A 17790-nucleotide genomic window follows, 5' to 3' on the forward strand; every position below is an offset into this window, starting at 1 on the left:
CACTCCAGTTCCCATACTTGTTTGCTCTCACACTCCCTCCCATGAGGAGTTGAGAATGGTGGGCTGAGTAAATGAGGCACCCTGTCATGAGTCCCACAAAGGGGTCAGGGAAATATCCTGCTTCAGTAGAAGTGGAGGCTAATATTTGACTCTTTTTTTAATTCTATTTTTATCAGTTATCTTGAATCCCATATCCTAAAACAGCTGGGGTGATGGTGGGTCCCATGCCTTCTGTTCTCCTCTACATTCTGTATTTATTCCTTAGCACAGACTAAAAGGCATATGATTGATATGATTGCCAAATGTTTATTTGTGATGTAGATGCCCTGGGATCCCACCCCTCATTATTCATCTTCTATGGTGAAGTCACAACATCTAGATATTTATCACTTGGGAAAACCTGATACTGCATTCTCATTTGTAAGGTTTGAATCTTCTACCTCCTTCAGACCTCATTTCAGCAAACATATCTATAATATGCATGATATAAAATCATAAATCCTGACATTGTTAGCCATAACATTATAGAATTTGCCATCTTCCTAGAGATTTGATGGTTACCTTAAAGGTAGACTGATTTGGATATTCAGGGAGCCATACAGACTTACCCTATTTTATTCTTTATACTTGCTCAGAGTTGTTTCCCTGTACTTATACATAAGAATTACTGCATGAGGTTGGTTATATAAGATATGTACTCTATTCTATGGGTGACTAATTTTTAAGAGTTTTTTAAATATAATTTTTTCATCCCTGATATAGATCCAAACCTTCTGTGAAATGCAGGTTCACTATGGAACCTACACATTTCCACCCCATGCCTTCACTCTGGCTACCATAGGTGAGGTATACCCTCCTTCTACTCAAATCAAATACTATTCAGTCTTTAAGGCCGAACTCAAAGCTCTCTTTGCCATGAAACATTTTTAGTCCTCCTCGTCCAAAGCATCATCTCTCTTCTGTTTGTCCCCCACAATCTGTGCTGGCATCTCTCTCATTCTATCTTGCCTCAACTGATAGCAGTTGTAGGCATGCCTGGGTTTTCCACTGGACTAGAAAGATCCTTGAGAGCTCTGGGAAATCAAGATCCTCTTTACTTTCCTTGGGATGACCAACACTGAGCTATGCTTTAATGCCTATTTATTGAGTTAAAGAAATAAGCAGATATGTACTTGGAAGTAGGAAAATACCCTAGACCTTCCAAGCTCAGGCTATTTCTATTTAAACCATCTGTGGGGATCAGCCCAGAGACTCCTGATTTGTTAATTTATTATGTAGGAAGATACTTTTCTTAGTGGGATAGGCTTGAGGTTCTTTTTCTAAATAGTCTTTATGCAGCAATTGTCTGTGAAATTGACACCAGGCAATTATAAATATAATGGAAACAAACATGATAATGATAAAATCACTTCATAGACATCAGAGTGCTGCATTCTAATTTCAGCTCTAACAGTAATATGCTATGTGACCTGACTGAATTCCTTCTAGTTTCTGAGTTTTAGCTGCCTTAGGTAAAAAATGAAAAGAATATAGCCATGTTTTTCTTATGTTTCCAATGAAGTACCTCCTAAATCAGTGACTGTCAATGCTGGTTTCACATTGGAATGGCTAGAGAGTTTTAATTTAAATAAAGTAAAAACAAAAACCAGATGCTCAGGTTCTTAGTCTTAAGATATTTTGATTCCAACATGTTTGAAGTAGGGGCTGGGATTCATGTGCAGAAGAAATTTAAACAGTACTCCAGGTTATCATAATGTGCATCCAGATGTCCTATATGAAGAGAGGGTGAATATACATTCTAGTAAGGTATGGGGGCACAGTTGGAAGCAGTCCAGTATTTAAAAAATCTCAATTTCTTTGAAATGTCACAATATATCTTTAAAGTAGCCTCAAATTTTATTTTATTGAAAAATATATCTGTTATTGTTTTACTCTTATTCCTTTTTTTTCCAATCGTTATTGTATAGAATTGCTTTTCTAGAATGATGTGCACTGTTTTCTTGTAGCATTATATTCTCTGATGCACCACTGGAGACATACATTCCAGACTGAGAAACATGGGGCTGGAAAATCCCTGATATCATTTCCAACCCAAACACCTATTCAGCAATGTTTGGAACTAGATACATATTGCCCAACTTTAAATGTGTGGTTTCCACTCTGGATCTCGCATACAAAATGACACTTGCATTGCTCATGCCTACACAGTGAAATGAGGCGTTGAGAATTTTTTTTAAATTAGTGTCTAATTAACTCTGAGCTACTGGCAGATAAAATAATGTTGATTTTATTACATTGGGTATCATACTTTAAAAAGCTAACTCTATAGAAGTAGGAAATTTTATGAAAGCATTGGCAGCTGTGATGGAATTCAAAAGTATGTTCACAACTCTTCCCAACTCCCACCAGCCCTCTCTTGAAGAACAGTCTGCCTTTCCAGACTGATTATCAAAGTTTTGTAATATGGAAGCAAGTGAATAGACTAAGAAAAATAAATCCAAAAAGGAGTAAGTGGAGAGGAAAGGTTTAATAAAATATGTTAGGTTCAGTGATATGAGGTACAGAATAAAAGAACAAAATCCACATAGTCTCTGAACGCATTGAGTGAAATATTTCATAGAAGAGACTTAGGAGAAAAAGTTGCATGAGAAAGGTCATATGAATTGGCTCTTCTTTAACATCTCTCGAGAAACATAAAAACTGCAATACTTAAAAGTTAATTTGGACTTTTTGGACTGTATCTCCTTGAAAGTTACTTGGGAACATAGACTAAACCACGTGAGCAATGCATTTGTAAAGATTTCACAACTTTTCAACCTTCAATGTATCAAACTGAAAGTAATGTAATTCAAAGCCAGTGGCTACAGATTCTGCAGGTGCGTGGGGAGCCACATTAGTAACTGTAGGGAGTACACAACTCTGAAAACAGATTCTGGGTCCGTAGCGGAGTATGGCTGCTAGGGTTAGGGGCCCTGGATCCACAGTAAGATCAGCAGCTTGCATTAGGCAAATAGAGGAGCTAGAGAAAAAATTCAGGCAATGCCGGAGGATCACTTAAACCTAGAAGTTCAAGACCACCCTGGGAAACATAGCAAGACCCCATCTCTACAAAAAAATAATAAAAAGTAATCGGGTATGGTGGTGCCTGTTGTCTCAGCTACTTGGGAGGCTGAGGTGGGAAGATTGCTTGAGGCTGCAGCAAGCTGTGACTGTGCTGCTGCACTCCAGCCTGGGTGAAAAAGTGAGACCCTGTCATATAAAAGAAAAATTAGGGGTCTTTATTCTACAACAATAGAAATGATACAATCTAAACTAAAGAGAAAAAAATGGACTGGATAAAATAATGGACAGAGCCTCAGGGACATATGGAACTATAAGACAAGCTCTAACTTTGATATCACTGAAGTCCTGAAATGAGAGGAGGAAGATAGCATAACTGACAAAGTACTTGAAATATCTCAAATTTGGCAAAAGGTTTAAGCATACAGATTCAAGGAAACAAGTGAAGCCCAAACAGAAGAAAACCAAAGAAATTCATACCAATAAATGCCATAGTCAAACTTCTGAAAATGAAAGACAAAATAATTATGAAAGCAGGGAGAGAGAAATGACAGTTTACTTGTAGAAAAGAAATAATCCAAATGACAACAGATTTCTCACCAGAAACTGTAGAGGCTAGAAAGAATGATTCAACATTGTCAGGTGGCCAGGTGCGGTGGCTCACGCTTGTAATCCCAGCACTTTGGGAGGCCGAGGCGGGCGGATTACGAGGTCAGGAGATCGAGACCACGATGAAACCCCGTCTCTACTAAAAATACAAAAAAATTAGCTGGGCGTGGTGGCAGGCACCTGTAGTCCCAGGTACTTGGAGAGGCTGAGGCAGGAGAATGGCATGAACCCGGGAGGCAGAGCTTGCAGTGAGCCGAGATGTGCCACTGCACTCCAGCCTGGGCGACAGAGCAAGACTCCGTCTCAAAAAAAAAAAAAAATTGTCAGGTACTGAAAGAAGGAAATGTCAACCCCAAATTCTATCTCCAACAAAAATATTCTTCAGGAAAAAAGGAAATAAGGACAGTTTTGGAAGAAATAAAACTAATACAATTTGTTGCCATTGAACTTACTCTAAAAGAATGGCCAAATTAAGTTCTGTAAACAGAAAGGAAATGATAGCAGAAGGATTCTTGAAGCATTAAAAATAAAGGAAGAACAAAGTAAGTAAAATACATGAGTAAATGCAATAGACTTTTCTTCTCTTCTTGAGCTTTGTATGTTATTATATTTCACAGTAATAGCAAAAATTGTAGCACTGTCCGGTGTAGTCCTAAATGTCTATAAAGAAAATATTTAAGACGATTACATTACAAATTGCTAACGACTGAAATTGTGTCCCATCCCCTAAAAATTACATGTTGAAGCGCTAATCCCTGATGTGATGGTGTCTGGAAAGGGGGTCTTTTAGAGATAATTAGATTTAGATTAGGCCGTGAGGGTGAGGCCCTCATAATAGAATTAACTGTTATGAGATGAGACTCTAGGGAGCTTCCTCTTCTTCAGCCATGTAAGGACACAGGGAGAAAGCGAACATCTGCAAGATGGGAGGAGAAGCCTTACTAGAAGTGGACCATGCTTTTACCCTTGTCCTAGAGACTTTCAGCACTCAGAACTGTGAGAAATAAATTTAATTAATAAATTTAATACTATTATTAAACCACCCAGCCTTTGGTATTTTTCAATGGCAGCCTGAGCTAAGACCCAAATAAAGAGCAGTAAAAGGACGTAAAAGAAGGCAAGATTTATGCACTTAAAGGAGTAAAATGATGACATCAATAGTCTGCATTAAGTTATGTATATGTAATATAATACCTAATGATATGGTTTGGATTTGTGTCCCCACCCAAATCTCATGTCAAATTGTAATCTCTGATGTTGGAGGAAGGGCCTGGTGGGAGGTGATTGGATCATGGGGGCAGATTTCTCCCTCTGTTTCCTTATGACAATGAGTTAGTTCTCCTGAGATCTGGTTGTTTAAAAGCGTGTAGCACCTCCCCCTTTACCCTCTTCCCCCCTGCTTTGGCCATGTAAGACATGCCTGCTTCACCTTCACCTTCTGCCATGATTCGAAGTTTTCAGAGGCCTCCCCAACCGTGCTTCCTGCACAGCCTGCAGAACTGCAGAACTGTGGGCTGATTAAACCCCTTTTCTTTCTTTTTTTTTTTTTTTTTTTTTGAGACAGTCTCACTCTGTTGTCCAGGCTGGAGTGCAGTGGCATGATCTCAGCTCACTGCAAGCTCTGCCTCCCAGGTTCACGTCATTCTCCTGCCTCAGCCTCCCGAGTAGCTGGGACTACAGGCACTTGCCACGACGCCCAGCTAATTTTTTTATATTTTTAGTAGAGATGAGGTTTCACTGTATTAGCCAGGATGGTCTCGATCTCCTGACCCCGTGATCCACCCACCTCGGCCTCCCAAAGTGCTGGGATTATAGGCGTGAGCCACTGCATCAGGCCTAAACCTCTTTTCTTTATAAATTACCCAGCTAGTTCTTTATAACAATGTGATAACTAATACATGTAGAGAAACCACTAAAAAAGCTATTCAAAGAAATATACTCAAACTAGAGAAACTGGAATTCTAAAAAATGTTTAACACCCATGAAGGCAGAAAAAAAAAACAGAAACGAAACAATACAGAAACAAACCACAAATAAAAAATAAATGGCAGACATAAACGCTATTACATAAATAATTACATTAAGTAAAAATGCTCTAGCTATACTAATGAAAAGACAGAGATTGACAGAGTAGATTGAAAAACATGGTACATCAAAATATTGTCTTTAAGAAAGGTATTGCAAATACAGTCATCCCTCAGTATCCACAGGAAATTGGTTCCAAAATCCCTGTGCATACTAAAATCCATAGATATTCAAGTTCCTTATATAAAATGGGTGTAGTATTTGCATATAACCTGTGTACATCGTCTTGTATAGTTTATACAACTTGTATAGCTTACATTATTTATAGATTGTTTATAATACCTAATACAATGTCAGTTATCTGTAAATGTTGTATTGTTTTTATCTTTATTATTTTATTGTATTTTAATTTTTTTCAAATATTTTTGATCTGCAATTGGTTGAATATGTGGATCAGGAACTTGTGGATACAGAGGGCCAACTATATTGATACAGGCAGATTGATGGTAAAGGGTGGAAAAAGTATTTATAAAGTAATCAATAGCAGAATTGACTATATTAATATCAGATAATATATATTTAACCACAGAAAACATTACCAGAGACAGAAAGGAACGTTATATACTGATGAAATTGTTGATGTACCAAGAAGACCTAGGATTCCAAATGTATATGCACCAAACAACAAAACTGTAAAATATGTGAAAGAGAAACAACTGAAATGAGAAATAGACAAATCTACAAATATAATTAAGAATTTTAACACCCCTCTTTCAACAATTGTTAGAACAACTAAACAGAAAATCAGTACAGATACAGAAAAATCCAACAGTACTATCAATCAACAAGATGTAACAAAATTTTGTAGAATAATTCATCAAATGACAGCAGAATACACATTCTTTTTGAGTGCCCAAAGAAGATATACCAAGATAGACCATATACTGGGTCATGAAACAAACCTCGTCAAATTTACATGAATTGAAATGACCACAATGGAATCAAACTAAAATTTATTAGCAGAAAGGTAACATCTTCAAACACTTCAAAACTAAACAGCATATGTCTAGATAACTCATGAATCAAAGAAGCCTCAAGGAAACCCAAAAAATACACTGAAATAAAAATACTATATATCAATATTTATGAGATATAACTAACACAAGCCTGAGAGGGACATTTATAGCACTAAATACATACATTAGAAGAAAGAAAAATCTCACATCAATAATCTAAGCTTTTATTTCAGGAATCTAGAAAAGGTAGAACAAAATAAAGCCAAAGGAAGCAGCAAGATGGAAATAATAAAGAGCAGAAATGAATGAAATTGAAAAGATAAAGTACCTACCTCAGAATAACCATTCAAAAATAATTATCATTACCTGTCTAATGGCTTTTAAACTCTTTTGATCTCAACTTTCATTGGAAAAAAATTCAGAATATATCCAAACAAATATATATTTATTGTTTATAAATTATATACAGATATTAGTATACAAATATGTTCTATGCCTGCTAAACTTACATAAAATTTTAAATATGAATAGATAAAATTAATATGGATATAATATTCTTTTTCAATGGTGTCTTGAGCACCTAAATTTAGAGACTGATGGTTGAACATTATCATCATCTAAGAACTACTCATTCTTTAAAGCTCAAATGAAGTATCATAATCCAGGAAGCCTCTTCTAATCACATCAGTCCCCAGGGAAAACATCCTACTGCTGAACTCAGTAGTAATTTTGACTGTCTTTTATTTTGTACATATACCATCTTAATTATCATGATAACAAAATGGTTCCTGACATAAATGTGATTATCAAAAGCATATGTAACAACCTGAGGATTTGAATACTTGACAGAGGACTACAGGAAGAAAAATGTCAAACATTCTCACAAACATAAAATATTTTGAAAACTAGGGATTGAGGGAGCAGAAACTAGGTAGTTATTTTTTTTCTCAGATGTTGAAATTAAGGTCATAACCTGGCATTCTGTAGGCCAAATCCAGTCTACATGTGTGCTGTATTTGGCCAGAAGAGTGGGGCTATGTTTTATGTTAATGCTGTTAGACCAGGCATATACCTTCTCTTTTGGCTATAGTTCCATCATTCACATGTTTGATAATACCTGGGTGCATCAAACACTATTACTTTCTAATCCCCCTATCCCTTGATATTATTTGACTTTGACAACACCCTGACAGTCCTCATACTTTCTATACCAACACAGTAAAGTACAAAGATAAGTAAACAAAGAATCAAAAGATTGGGTTTTAGGCTTGTGTGCCATTTGCTAGCTGTGTTACCTTGAGTGAGTCACGTTAATTTTCTCAGACACCATTCCCTCAACTACAGAATGGTGATGGTGACTCCTGCCCAGTGTGTCTCATGGGGCAAATGAGAATGGTTAAAAACTGTAAAACTGCTGGACGTATATGAGAGAGTTATTATCAGACTACCTCTTAGTCCCCTTCCTATAGTAAAATATTTTGATCCTATGATTCTAGAACAACTACTGATAATTACAACTTCATTTTCTAACAAAGCTGTCGGATCCATAGCTACAAATATAAATGGATATGCTATTTAGTATTATGATAAAAATATTAGTAATCCTTGACTGGTTTTCTGATATAGTACATGAAATAAATGCATTGTGAGATTAACTGTAAAATGGCTTGGATATGAGCACTGTCATCAGGATTGAAAACTGTCAAAGAATGTAATGGGAAAACTGACAATGGGTAGCGGCGAGTGGCATCACAGGCCTCAAGAAGGTCAAGTTGTCTACAGGGAACTCTCTGGGATCACAGTTCAGCCCAACCTCATTACCATCTTCATTAGCTGCCCTGGAAAGGGCTGCAGGTCTCTTTAGAGCAATTTGCAGAAGATGCTTACTAGTGAGCGGCTGAAAAGAGGCAAAATCATACCAAGGAATCAGATATATGACAGTGGAATCTTAGGCAAACATCAAAATCAGATCATTCCGGACACAAAAACATTTGAGTTTGTAACCTCTGAAAATGCTTTCCCCCTCTTCTCTGTCTACTGAACAAAAGCAATGTTCTGAATTCTTCTAGTCTTCTTTCTGAGGTCTTTTTATTTCCCTTCAAATAAAACCATCCCTCTGTCTTCTGAAATTCTATAGTTTTGTCCTATTTTATATTACTCATTGAGCTTCTACAAATAAAACTAAATCTCACTTCTTCCTAAATTGTAATTTTCCTGAGGCAGAGAATCACATTTTAATTCTTCTTAAACCTGATGGTATTCAGCACAATGGCACATTCACCTTACTTTAGATTTTGGATCTGATTCTCCACCCCATCTCCACTATCTCATTTCAGACCCTTTCTGTCTTTCTCTGAAGACATGGCATCAGCCTCTGTATTCTTCATCCTCACTCTGATCTTATCGGTGCCCCTTCACTATGCCCTACAATTATTATTTTTTATGTTGCCACATCACAAGAGTCTTCCTTATATGTTCAGCTGGTCACGCCATTCCTCTTCTCTGAAATTTTTGATGGTTCTCCTTGGCTACTGAATTATGTATATACACCTTATTCTGGTTTCTGAGATCCTATTTGATCTGTTTCTATCCTGTTTTCCTATCTTACCTTCCATTGTTTTCCCTCACCAAATGGCTCCTGGTAATTTTCTGCTCACCAAAACCACCACACGTGGGCTTTCCTTTTTCCTGTGATGGCACCCTTGCCTCTCCTCCAATTCTACCTGCATTCCTCAATTTCCCCACCTGATGTATGCACTTCACTATGCTGGCTGCCTTTTATCTTTAGTTCCTAGTAAGATAACCACACAAACCTGGACTTCATCCTGACACTTCCCTCTCTCCCACCCTACCCTTCCAAATCCAACCCAACAATTAATATCATGACTAAGTGCTACTGATTTTAATCCCTAATCAGGTATTGAATCAGTCAATTTCTCTATGTCTACTTCTAACACCACTGCAATCTGTTGTCTTGACTATCCAACAAATGCCTACTTGGTCTCTTTCTACCTTCTTTCTCGTTCTGCAGTGCAATCTAATCAAGTCATTCCTATGCTCAAAATTGTTTCTGAATAATCTAAAGACAAAGACCAAAATATATATTATAGTCTACCAAACTCCTGCAAGGTTAGCCAAAATGCAAGGTTGGCTACTATCTCTACAGTTTTGTTCCACACCAGGTTATCCATACAGCAGGACATTTCTTGATACCCTAACCATTCTGGCCTTCTTTCAGATCCTCAAATATGTCGTGTTTCCTGGTTCCTCAAAACATCTAAACACATTGTGTACTCTGTCTAGAATGTCCCTTTTCTTTCCATCTTCTTAACCCTAGTCATATCTCCAAAGTCTTAGTTCAAATATAGTTTTTTCCAGAAGAACTTTACTTAGTGTTCCAGAGGCCCTCTGCTATATATTCTTAGAGCACCCTGTGCCTCTTCATTGTGAATCTTTCACTGTGTAATTTGATCTTTTTATACATTATTTAAATAATGTCTTCCTACTGTAGCTGTATTGCCCTATGAAGGCAATAACTTCTGGGTTTTATGCACTACTCATATCTTACAGTGGATTCAAATTTTCATACAGGAATTTGTTGTATGACCAAGCCAATTACTTCAAATCTCTCTTTACTCATCTGTAAATGTGTATGTTATTGCATAGTTTAAATGAAAAATGTTAGTAAAGCCCACAGAATGATATTTAGTATATAATAAATGTATATTAATGATACTATTTTCATACTAATATTTGAAAATACTGCCATCCAGTTTCTTGGGTGTAGGCCATATCTTCCTGTTTAACCTCTACTTTGATGTGCCCCCTGTGATACTTTGAGTATAGAAAGCCACCAACAAATGAATATTTATTATTAACATCTTTACAAGTAGGTCAGTTACAGCCTTTTTCATCTCTGTCACCATGCCCCTGTCTCTTTCTCCTCCTCATCTGCTACAAGGAACTCCAGAACATGTAGAAAATACAGTTTTATGAGTAATTCTAGGGCTAAAGAAAGGGAGGATTTCATGATAGGAATGAAAAAAGTATTTAAGAAACAGCCATGGGTCAAGAAGACTACCACATGACTTAAGCCTGCTTAATCAGAGCCCTGCACTCATGTGAGAACAGTAGGAGGTCCAAGGATGATCATGAGATGCGGTTCAGGCCAATGAGAAATGAAACTTTTCCTTGAGATTGCTGGGAAAGCACTCTTGTTTTCCGCCATGAGATGTGAAACCAGAAGTTTACAAGGGCTGGAGTTTGTACAGAATAAAATACACACAAAAAAATAAAAAGATCTGGTTGCTGGTGACATTGGTTTGCCTGGAATAAGCTCTACTTGAAGCCAGGTATCCCTCAAGACTGTTTGGCTACATAAGACAACAAATTTTCTTTTTAAATATGAGCTATTTAAAATTAGATTTTCTGTCAATTGCAATCAAAATAATCCTGAGAGATTTGTGGCTTCAAAAGAGCACTTCAATTTAGCTAAATTTTAAAGAGTGTAAGGCCTATAAAGGAAGAAGAAAATTCTAGGCAAAGAGAATAACAAGACTAACACATGCAGGCCTGAAACAATAGCGTATTCAGTGAACTGCAAATAGAGGATGATTCTTGTCTTCAATGTAAAAGAAAAAAGACTGATCAGTCTCTGAGTACATTTATTTCCTGAGAGCTAGAATTCCCCATAGCTTCCACCATGTACCTTGCCCATAGTGGACTCAGCAAATGTTAAATTAATAGCAAGTGAAGTCATGGAAATGTGAAAGGAAATACGGAAATGCCCAGAGGAAAGAGAAATCCTCAGCAGGGAGAGGGGAGGAAATCTGCTTAATTTCCTCTCTCACTTCATTAGATAAATGGTGAGAAAGGCTGGCTTTGAAAACTAACTACTGGCTACTGTACAAATATTAGTGTCACAAAGCATGAAAATTAAAATGCTGCTGCAGACAGATAAAATTTCATTAGCTATCCAGTGTTTATTCTGAGACTAATAATGATTCTAGCACAAAGAATGATAATTAATTGGTACCACTGATCCTGTTTACACCACCTATTCCTCACGTGGCCAGGAGCCCTGCTAGGATGACAGTGTTCCAGAAAGACAGGCATGTGGCTGCCTGGAGACCACCATCACTTGGAGACCACCATTATCAGTAGGAGACCTAGGCACGTGGCACTTGGCTGATGAATTGCTGTTCTCTCCACCCAGGGTATTCTTCCTCTCTTCGCCATATTTACTCATATCTTCCTCGAGGTCTTCAGCTTAAACATCATTTCTTCAGTGAAGCCTTCTCTGATAAGATTGAGTCTTATATGCTCTCATAGATACTCAGATTTCTCTTTATTTAAACTAACCCTAGTTGTAATATATTTTTTAAATCTGGATATGAAGTGGATGAATTTTGGCTTTCCTTCTAGACTACAACCTCTTTGAGGATGGGGACTGTAGCATGCCTAATTCTCATTCTGGTATCCCTCTCGTTATTGCCTGGCACAGAGCTGCACAAAAGGCGGGTGCTCAGAGTTTGTTGAATGAACAGTATTGACTTCCTTGTAAACTGCATTGACTTCCTTGTAAATTTGCTCTCTCTCTCCATCTCATCCTTCTGGCTCATCTTATTCTCTTGCTTTTTCCTAGGTTTGAAATTATTCCTAGGTTTGAAATAATAGAAGATAGAGTTCTGGGGAAAGCAAAAAGAATAAAGCTTGCCTACTGAAAAAAGAAGACAAATTCATAAAAATAGATAAATGAAGAAAGTAATTTCAAAGAGTGAGGTATGCTGTGAGGAAAATCAGACTGATGAGATGGAAAGGGATGAGGGGGCTACTTCAGAGAGTATGGGCAGAGAAAGCCTTAACAAGGAGGTGACTTCTGATGAGGAAAACTCATCACCAATGAAGAGACCAGGGGAGGCGTGATTCAAGCCATCTTTATCATTTACCCCTGTGCCTTACGGGACAGACAACTAAAAACCAGGAAAGAACACACTGCTCACTAAGTGGCAGGGCGCCTATGTTCTACCCTGGTTCTGGATTTGACCCAAATACTAAGCCTCTTGGGTTCTCAGTTTTCTCATCTGTGAAATGAAATAATACTGTATTGTATAAAAAGTAGAGGATTTCCTTGACATCTCTTCTGGTTTTAAAATTGATGCATTTATGAAAAAGTCTGCCCTATCTGGGTGTTTTGTGAAGCACAGGTATTTTCACCTCATTTGATCCAGAGTCTTTAAGATTTAGCCCCAATATTCCTGTTAAATTTCCTTTTTGGTCATTCCTCCATTTCCCTCAATACATCCTATGCATCAAACATAAGTGTCCAGTGTTCCCTATACATACCTTTGGCTTCCCTACATTTATTGCATTTGCTTTCTGAATAGAACGCTCTTTCTGTCATGTCTGGAAATCTAAGTCTTCCCCAACGTAGAGACCAAGCAACACTTTTGCCACATTTTCGTGAAGTCTTCCTAGATGCTAATAGTAAATGTCACACTTTCTAGACTTGCTTTGATACTTGTGTCTTTGTTCTGGCACTGTTACCATGTCCATTCCAAGGAAAAGTTATCTGTGCCCAAATTTTCTCTTCTGGTTGACTCTAAGCCCCTTAAAATCAACTGCTGCCCCCGCTACTGCCTTATAGGTAATAGGCACTACATCACACTATACAAATGGAGGTGTTTATTAAAAGACTTTCTGGCAAAGAGCATATTTACAAGTGCTGGCCAGTGGATTTCTTCTTCAGTGGCAGCTATGATTGACCTCAAAGAGTTGCATTCAATTAGAAATGCCTTCCCTGGATGTGGGAGCAGAGTATAGCAGTAAACATGCCTTGAATTCACCATACCTGGTTTAGGTTATGGAGATTTGCCCAGATGACAGACAGGAAACAGATTATCTAGGATCTTGAGTAGGAGGCAGAGTCTACTCTGCCTAGTACCTGGATAAGGAGCGACCTCCTAAGAATATTAGTTGCTTTGGATTTTTGCATGCCAAGCAGAGTTCCCTCTTCATAGTTTTAACCTCCCACCAAGATATTGGTTATATTGTTGATTGTCACAGTCATCAGCTAGCCCTTGTAAGTATTATTCAGTTGAAATTAACATATTTTGAGGACTCTCTGTGCAGGACACTGTGAGATCTCCTGAGGATAATGGTGCAATGTTCTTTCAGACTGCCATTTCTGATCATGCCTGTGCCTATGATGGCAATTGTACTAGGAATTTATCAAAGAATAGTCTTAAAAGTAGACAAATTGGGTGGTGGTTATATAAAAAAAAAATCCCCTCTGTCAATTGTGACTCAGTCCTGAAAATTCAGCCAGTGAAGGTTGACTTGCACTTTTGCCTTCTTATATAAAGAGATGCCCTCAAGTTGAAATAATAATGTCAACATATGCACAGCACCCTGTCCTTTACAAAACCCCTTGATTTCCATTATTTCATTTATTCTCATAATCAACACACTATGAGGCAGAACACACAGGGAGTCTAATCATGTTCTGGAGAGGGGAACTGATGTCCAATCATTCACTCAAAATGACTCTCCAAGGAAGTATCAGGCTGGAATTAGAGCCCCGGTCTTCTCTCTATTTCTGGTGATATTTCCTTCTATATGAAATGGCATCAACATTTATCTCACTTGAGGGAGTCGTCCTCACTTTAGGGAGTTGCTTAGATCAATTCTGTTAATTATCTTTTTTTATAAGGAGTTTTGAGGGCCTTAGAGAAGTGGGGGAAGGTAGGTGATAGGAAAGAGAGGGACACTAAAGAGGATAAGAGGAATACAGGAAAAAAAATTGCGTGTAAGTGTTGTTGCTAGCCGAAGGTGCCATTTAACAGCATCTCATAATTGATAGGATAGGAGCTGTGCTGTAGTTTCCTTCAAACATACCAACAGTCTATTGTTTGATGTGGAATTCATTTACTTCCGTCTAGAAACACCCCTGCCTCCTCCATGGTAATGGATTTTTAAATTTTTGTTTTGAAATAATCATTGATTACCTACTGTTTACCCCAGTGGTAACTGAGTAATCTTGTGAAACTATAATACTTTATCACAGCCTAGATATTGACATTGATACAGTCAAGATACAGAACATTACCATTATCTAAAGGATTATTTTGCCCTTTTATAACCTGTTTCCTAATTGCTTCCCATCTCCTACCTTTTCCTTAACCCCTGAATACTAATAATCTGTGCTCCATTTCAATAATTTTGTCATAGGAATGTAATACAAATTGAACCATATATTATGCAACCTTTTAGGACTAACTTTTTCAGTCAGAAAAAAAAATCTCTAAAAATTCATCTAGGTTGTCATGTGAATCAGTAGATGAATAAGTCCCCTTTGATTGATTTATTTTAGCTTTACAGGATGGATATACCACAGTTTGGATAACCGTTTACCTCTTGAAAGGCGTCTGGTTTGTTTCCAGTTCGAGATAATTATGATAAAGCTACTGTAAACATTTTTGTACATATTTTTATGTGAACATGCATTTTAACTTCTCTGGGATAATGTCCAGGACTGCATTGCTGGATTATATGGCAGTTACATGTTTCATCTTTTAAGAAACTGGCACAGTTTTCTTGGTGGCTGTACCCTTTTATGTTCCATTAGTAAGGTGACAAAGTGTGACGTTTTCCCAGATTCTCACAAGCGTTTGGTAGTTTCATTATATTTTTTATTTTAGTCATCCTCCTAGGTCTGTAGTGACATCTCATTGTGGTTTTATTTTGCCTTTCTCTCGTGGCTAATGACATTGAACAGTTTTCTCACATGTTTATTTGTCATCTGTTTTTATTCTCTTCCATGAAATGTCTATTCCTGATTTTTGTGCATTTTCTAGTTTAATTGTTTGACTTTTTAGTGTTACAGTTCAAGAGTTCTTTACATGTTATAGATACTAGTCATTTGCCACATATGGGTTTTGTAAATGTTTTCTCCCACTCTGTAGCTTGTTTTTTTATCTCTTAACAGTCATTCACAAAGCAAAAGATGTTAATATTAATGAAGTTCAGTTCCTCGATTTTTCCTTTTATGAATTATGCTTTTGGTGTCAAATCTAAAAACTTTGCCTAGCAATAGATCCTGAAGATTTTGTTTTTCCTTCTAAAAGCTTTATAGCTTTATTTTTATGTTTAAGTCTGTTATCAATTTTGAGTTCATTATTATATTGTGTGAGGTTTAGATTACAATAGTGTTTTTCTTTTTTTCCTGTGCTATGGATGTCCAATTTTTCCTTTACCATTTGTTAAAAAGTCTCTTTTACCTCCACCAAATTGTATCTGTACTTTTGCCAAAAATTGGGCATATTCGTGTGCATCTTCTTCTGAATTATCCATTCATATTGATGTATATATCTGTATCTCCACCAATACTATACAGTCTTAACTTCTGAAGTTATGTATTAAATCTTTAGATCAAATAAACTGATCGTTTCTACTTTTTCTTCTCAAAATGCTACTATCCATTCAAGTTCCTTTGCATTTTCATATATGTTTTTGTTTAACATTGTGTATATCTATAAAAACCCTTACTGGGGTTTTGATAGGAATTACATTAAACCTCTATTTCAATTTACCTAGAATTGACATCTTTTCTATATTGAGTCTTCTAATGCATTAACTCAGTATGTTTCTCTGTTTAGGTATATTTTGACTTCTTTCATTAGTGATTTTAGTTTTCAGCATACAAGTCCTATACATGTTTTATTAGATTTACATCTAAGTATTTTATTTTTTTCTTTTGAGGTTTTATATATCATTTTAGGTTTAATTTTGATATCATGTGCCCACTGCAGGGATATAGATATTCAGTTACTTTTTGTATGTTTATGCTGTATCTTATGGCCTTGCTGAACCAACTTTTGTATTCTAGGTGTTTTTTTTTTTTGTGTGGATTCTTGGAATTTTTTTTTTATTTTGCCTTTTATTTTAAAAACTTAGTGCATCTTTTTTTATTATTATACTTTTGAATGTTTGTAGTAGTCTTGTGATCTCCAAATGTGGTTTTATTTTTTCCTTTCTGAACTGTATGCCCTTTATTTTCGTTACTTGCCTATCACACTGGCCAGAAATTCCAGCACTGTGCTAAATTAGAGTGGTGGGAGCAGATATCTTTGTCTTGTACCCCAATCTCAGAGGAAAAGCATTCAGTGTTTTACCACTAAGTTTAATGTTAGCTGTGGTATATGTGTGTGGGTGTGTGGGGGGGTGTGTGTGTAGATGCTCTTTATCAAGTTGAGGAAATTTCCTTCTATTCCTACATTTCTGAGAGTTTCTGTAACTGTCAATGGGTTCTGCATAAATTGCTATGTTATCTTTTTTTTATTTTGAGACGGAATCTCACTGTCATCCAGGCTGGAGTGCAGTGCCGCGATCTCAGCTCACTGCAATCTTTGCCTCCTGGGTTCAAACAATCCTCCAACCTCAGCCTCCCAAGTAGCTGAGATTACAGGTATGTGCCACCATGCCTGGCTAATTTTTTGTATTTTTAGTAGAGATGGGGTTTCACCACGTTGTCCAGGCTGGTCTCGAACTCCTGACCTCAAGTGACCCACCTGCCTCGGCCTCTTAAAATGCTGAGATTCTAGGCGTGAGCCACTGTGCCCAGCCTATGTTATCTATTTTCATCTCTAACCTAGGTCTATGTTGGATTATATTGGTATATCTTTGAATATTGAACCAGACTTGTATCTAAGAAATAAATTCCACTTGGTCATGATTTATAATCATTTCCATATATTGCTAAATTATTTATTGTTTTTTTTGAGAGGGGGGTCTCACTCGATCACCCAGGTTGGTGTGCAGTGGCGCGATCACAAATCACTGCAACCTCTGCCTCCCAGGTTCAAGCAATCCTCTTACCTCAGCCTCTTGAGTAGCTGTGACCACAGGCACATGCCACCATGCCCAGCTAATTTTTTGTATTTTTGGTAGAGACAGGGTTTCATCACATTGCCCAGGCTGGTCTCAAACTCCTAAGCTCAAGTGATCCACCCAACTTGGCCTCCCAAATGCTGGGATTACAGGCATGAGCCACTGGACTGGCCTATTGCTAAACTGTTTTGCT

At 37.2% G+C, this 17790-nt stretch overlaps 1 long non-coding RNA gene across 1 annotated transcript in view; it reads left to right on the plus strand.

Annotated features, from left to right (window-relative positions):
• LOC100604609 overlaps nucleotides 1-17790 on the plus strand; it is a 318043-nt gene that overhangs the window by 118712 nt on the left and 181541 nt on the right. The window lies entirely within an intron of this gene.

This window comes from Nomascus leucogenys, chromosome 2 (assembly GCF_006542625.1).
Source record: "Nomascus leucogenys isolate Asia chromosome 2, Asia_NLE_v1, whole genome shotgun sequence".
Classification (NCBI taxonomy): Eukaryota; Metazoa; Chordata; class Mammalia; order Primates; family Hylobatidae; genus Nomascus; species Nomascus leucogenys.